The 6,187-nt window shown below is 26.3% G+C and overlaps 1 protein-coding gene across 1 annotated transcript in view; it reads right to left on the bottom strand.

Annotated features, from left to right (window-relative positions):
* The window catches only part of LOC113363889, an 87,231-nt gene extending 81,044 nt beyond the window's left edge, over nucleotides 1-6,187 (bottom strand). Inside the window, exon 1 of the mRNA XM_026606374.1 lies at nucleotides 6,079-6,187. The gene's annotated coding sequence lies outside the window, so the exon portion shown is untranslated. The remainder of the gene's footprint in view (nucleotides 1-6,078) is intronic.

The raw sequence follows: 6,187 nt of genomic DNA, 5'->3' as shown, positions 1-6,187 counted from the left end.
TCACATACACGACGACTAAACACAATCGACCCGTATAGAAATGATCTCATCGAGAGCGAATGACGAACAGTTCGGGCGTAACGGATTTCCGTTGCATTTGTACGGATTTACACCCTAGTCGCGCCTAAAGAAGTCTTACTTCAATAAAAACAATTAATTTTCAAATAGATGTTGATTAGTGACGTTTCAGAACAAAATTCGATTCCTACGAATACGGCCCATGACGAATCAGTAAGCCGTAACGCACTTCCGTTGCATTGTGTTGCATATAGTAATTCAAACATAAAAAGAAAATACCGTGAAAGAGTGAGAATGAAGAAGACAGATTTACGGGTAAAATTAAATGAAAAAGAGTGACAGAGAGAGTTAGAATTAATGAGAGAGAATGAGACAAAAATCTTGAAAGTGATAATAAAATAAAGATACAGCGAGAGAGTGAGAATGAAAGAGACAAAATTACAGGAAAAGTTTATATGAAAGAGAGAGACAGAAAGTGTTAGAATTAATGAAAAACAATGAAACAAAAATTATAAAAGAGATAAAAAAGTGAGGTACTCAAAATTATAGAAAGTATATATACAATTTATATATATATATATATATATATATATATATATATACATATATATCGTTTTCAACGAAGAACTTTCATATTGCAATTTATATTTTCCTTCAAAACTATTGCATATAATTCTGTCGGTATTATTTTTCAAGCATTTCTGCGAATTGCAACTTGGAAATTGGAAATAAATATTCCAATATTTGAAATACGAAATGCAATTATCTAATTCATAGAAATTATAATATAAATTGCACAGATTGTTTGATAATGCAGGAAATAATTATTATAATTATAAAGTTAATATTTATTTCAAAATGATAATTAATACATATACGACTTAAATTTTTATTTATTAATAATTAATATAAACAATTTTTTGATATTTGATGATTAGCAAACTTGACACCTATTGTATCATTTTGAAAATTGTTCGAAAAACCCATTAAACTTTTATTATTAATATTTATTTCATTGAAAATACATCGAAGTGTCCTTATAAGTCTCACTTATATTTAAAATCCCTAAATTTAGTCTTTTTAATAAAAAAATGTTCGAAAACCCTGTTAACCTCTTTCATATGTCTATTTATATCTGTTGGAGTACCCCAAGGCAACATTTTAAGACCATCTTATCACTTCTAAGTTTTTATTAAAATAATTTTCCATAAAATACACGTGTCGTTCTTTTGATATTTAAAAATTACTTCGTAAAATTATTATTAATAATTAATATAAACAATTTTATTGATATTTGATTTTTAGCAAATTTGACACCTATTGTATCATTTTGAAAATTGTTCGAAAAACCCATTAAACTTTTATTATTAATATTTATTTCATTGAAAATGCATCGAAGTGTCCTTATAAGTCTCACTTATATTTAAAATCCCTAAATTTAGTCTTTTTAATAAAAAAATGTTCGAAAACCCTGTTAACCTCTTTCATATGTCTATTATATCTGTTGGAGTACCCCGAGGCAACATTTTAAGACCATCTTATCACTTCTAAGTTTTTATTAAAATATTTTCCATCAAAATACACGTGTCGTTCTTTTGATATTTAAAAATTACTTCGTAAAATTATTATTAATAATTAATATAAACAATTTTATTGATATTTGATTTTTAGCAAACTTGACACCTATTGTATCATTTTATAAATTGTTCGAAAAACCCGTTAAACTTTTATTATTAATATTTATTTCATTTAAAATACATCAAAGTATCCTTATAAGTCTCACTTATATTTAAAATCCCTAAATTTAGCCCTTTTTAATAATAAAAATGTTCAAAAAACCTGTTAACCTCTTGCATATGTCTATTTATATCTGTTGGAGTACCCCAAGGCAACGTTATGAGACCATCTTATCACTTCTAAGTTTTTTATTAAAATAATTCTCCACACGTGTCGTTCCTTTGATATTTAAAAAGCACTTCGTGTTATTTTAACGCCACTTGCAAAAGCTCTGAAGCGCAAAAAAATAACAAGAAAAATCGTCAAGTTGAGCTTTATGAGTAGAAGGAGTTGGTGTAGATTCCTTTGATGTTGAAAAATATTGTAGGTTATTTAATTTTGTTCAAATACTTTAAATATGTCATTCATATTAATTGAATGGTTTGAAAGTTATAGAAGAAAAGCATTTGAACAATTCAAATTAGAGTACTCTGAGTTGATGTAGGATCTAAAATGTTAGAAAAGATTGTAAAGTATTAAATTTTGAACACTTGCTTCATAATTATCTGTGAAAAAGAGTGATAATGAAATATAAGTAGAAAGAGAGTGAACATTCAAGAAAGAGACAGCAAGAAGCGAATGAAAGAAAGACCGAGAGAGCGAGAGAGAATGGAACAAAGACAGAATAAGAAGATGTGAAAGTAATATAGAGTGAGAAGGACAAAAAGACAAAGCAAGCGAAAAAAAGAGAAAAAGACATAGAACGTGAAAGAGATTGGAAAAAAGTGATAATGATAGATAAGTAGAAAGAGATAAGTTTTAGTATAGATTTTAGAGTATACCGAGATGCAATTTAAACACTTTCGTCTTGTACATCATTCATAATAATCGAATGGTTTAAGATTTATAATTGTAATTAAAAATGTATACACTTTATTGCATACTCCACTTTAGATTGCAGTTGTAAAGTATACCGAGGTTATATACGAGTATTTCAGTTCACAATTAAATGAAAAAAATCTAAATCAACTCGGTTTTACATTCAAACAAAAGTTATCTAAATAAAAGTATTCATTTGTATATATTTATATATATATATATATATATATATATATATATATATAAATAGATAAATATTTGCATGATCGATTTGGCAAATATACAGAAAAGTATAAAATTCAAACATAAATTCCATTTTAAAATAAAATTGAATTCAAAATGGATTCATTGAAGCGTCAAGAAAGATTCTAATATGAATTATTGATGAAAACTGTATATATATATATATATATATATATATATATATATTAAAAAATGATCAAATCATTCACCTGATAAAGCACAAACTTTTTATGTACGAAACGTATTGAAAGGTGTACAAATAACAAAACAATCATCAATATTTCCATTAAATTTATTTTCTCTATGGAATAAAACCCGGTTGAGACGATTTTTTAAAACACGTCTTAAGCGAGAAAGCTTATTAAGCAGGGCAGCAACAATTTATTTCAAAGTGCAGACATAGAGTGGCGTATTAAGCGAGAAGTCGTACAAGCATACGAGGTTATACTGTAATTAATTTAAACATTAATAACAATAATAAATTAATAAAAACAGATTATAAAAAATACAAAATAATTATTGTATAAATATTCATTATTTAACAAAATTACTGAATTTTTGCAAATTTCGTACACTTTTTGATTAAAACAAATTAAATTGTTTTTTTTTTAATTCTTAAAAAATTCTAGCAAAGGACTAGTTAAAGTAAAATCTGTAGGTGAATTAAATATGTGTATATATATATATATATATATATTATATATATATATTATCACAACAGTAAATCACTTACCTAAATGTATAAATTCTATGATGTAACTTTTTTCTCTTATCTAAGTAAGTCACTTTAAACACTTTGTTTACACAAAAATAATTATAAATTTATTTTACTAATATTTTATAATACCTTCATATGAATATTATTTTTATACACGAAGATAAAAAGAAGAATGAAGAAATAGAAGAAGACAGGAAATGAATAGAATTAGAAGAAAGAAGAAGAAGCAAGGTTGAAAAAAAGGAAGAATGAAGGATAGAAGAAAGCAGAAAATGAATAGAATTAGAAGTAAGAAGAAGCAGCAAGGTTAGAAGAAAAAGAAGTATGAAGAAATAAAAGAAAACAGAAAATAAATAGAAGTAGAAGATAGAAGTAGCAAGGTTAGAAGAAGAAGAAAAATGAAGAAATAAAAGAAAACAGAAAATGAATAGAATTCGAAGTAAGTAATAAGAATGAAGTCAAGTTATGAAAAAAATTGAATAGTATATTATAATAAGATAGTATAAAATAAAGTATAAGATTGTATAAGAGTTAAAGATAGTATAAATAAAATTTATTTATTGTAGGTATGGCTGAATGCTCTAATTCGCTAAAAGGTTCCGTACCAACATTTATGCTGTTTTCTGCCTTGAATCGAGTACAAACAAATATATTTTGTTTATTATTTTTGTAATATATCTCTGGCTAATTTCAGATCTTTTACAAAACTAAACAAATGTCCATCTTTTGTGTAAATATAAGAAAAATATTTGTTCCAGAACATTCTTCTGAGTAATTCTGCACAAGATAAATAAATTGCACTTTGCATATGGTACAGAAATTATTAAATAAATAAGTTTGTTCTAAGAATGGATTTGAGGCCGATGAGCCATCATATATAAATATTTCAATAATAGCGGTTAAGGATGTTTAACAAATTAAATAAATCAAATATTTTAGAAATCTCAAAAATCTTTGTTCTAAAAAAACGGAATCGTTTTTAAAAACTTAATTTTTTGGTACGGAAAGTTCCAGCAATTTGCCTTAAGGCACGATGCCATCACCACTAGTTATTAATACCGTAGGGTAAGTTATAGTAATCGCAAAAAATCGAAAATGAAATTTTTTATATATCTTTACGTTTCAGAGGTTTCTGAACATTTGGCATACCTTAGAAAAAATTGATGTATGTCTGTGTGTGTATGCCTGTGTGTGTGTTTCTGTGTGTGTGTGTTTCTGTGTGTGTGTGGATACAAATTTTCGTCGACGATTTGTGGAACACGGTTCAACCGATTTCAATTATTCAAAAAACATTCGACTGCCGTTGATAAGAAGACGTTCTGATTACAAAGTGCCACAAACGGTAACTCAGTTTTTAAGAGAATGGAGTGCCCGATTTTAATAATTCAAAAAACATTTTACTTGTATTGACAAGATTAAATTTTCATGAAGGCAGGTCTAGCGATTTCGGAGATCTAGTAAAAAAAGTAAAAAAATATGCCTTTTGGCGGTCAAGAATGATCATTAGACATATGCACTTAAAATTAACAGATATCTTATAGAAATTTTAACAATAAGTATAAATTTTGTTTACATTCCTATGAGTTCCGTACCAATGTTTCTCCGATAGACAGCGACGGGGCGCTTACGCGCTTCGATATTTCGTCTCTAAGTAGTACAATTGATTTGAAAAAAAGTTCAGAACTTCCAGAATATTTCCAAATAAAAAAACATTTTTTTTCAAGAGTCTTTTTCCCAAAAAAATAAATTTTGTTCAAAAATTTATAGTTTCTCAATAAAATAAAAATAATTTTTGGTACGGGATGTTACAGCAATTTGCCTTAAGGCACGATGCCATGCGCCCCACTAGTATCATTTTAATTTATGGCACATCTCAACTGCTTTTCGGCAATAATAATGTAGTCATTACATTTTTCTTGTATATTACATTCTTATTTCATCTAGGCTCATAATTTCAGCTAAATTCAAATTTCAAGTGAATTGACATTTCTAGCAGATCAAATGTGTCAAATGTCAAACAATGATAAGTGTTTTTTGTAATGTTTGCCATTTATTTCTACAAAATTAATATAGTTTTATCGTTCCTTAAATTTTAAAAATTTCCTTTGACAAACTCTAAAAAGATTTATCAAAATCCGAATAACCGTTTAGGAGAAGTATCAAATCATACACCCGTACAGAAGAATTTTATATATAAGACATAAATACTATTTATGTCTTATATATAAAATTCTTTTCTACGAATGTATGATTTGATACTTCTAAACGGTTATTCGGATTTTGGTAAATCTTTTCAGAGTTTGTCAAAGGAAATTTTTAAAATTTAGTGAACGATACAACTATAGTAATATTGTAGAAATAAATAGCAAAAATTACAAAAAAACACTTATCATTGTTTGACATTGAAAACATTCGAACTTTAAGATTTAGTGTATTTATTAAATACAGATGTTAAAAAATATTTTGCACAATCACATTAAATTTATTTAGGAAAAAAACCATACCTGAAATAAACACTTGCACTTTTATATTTACGTAACACCACTTATTTATTTATACATATTTTACATTAAAAGTAAAATATTTAATAATATATTATTACCATTTTAATAT

The sequence above is a fragment of the Ctenocephalides felis genome, unplaced genomic scaffold (genome assembly GCF_003426905.1).
Source record: "Ctenocephalides felis isolate EL2017-DRISC unplaced genomic scaffold, ASM342690v1 CF-g0.4_SCAFFOLD_00845, whole genome shotgun sequence".
NCBI lineage: Eukaryota > Metazoa > Arthropoda > Insecta > Siphonaptera > Pulicidae > Ctenocephalides > Ctenocephalides felis.
This window is presented reverse-complemented; position numbering and strand designations above follow the sequence as displayed.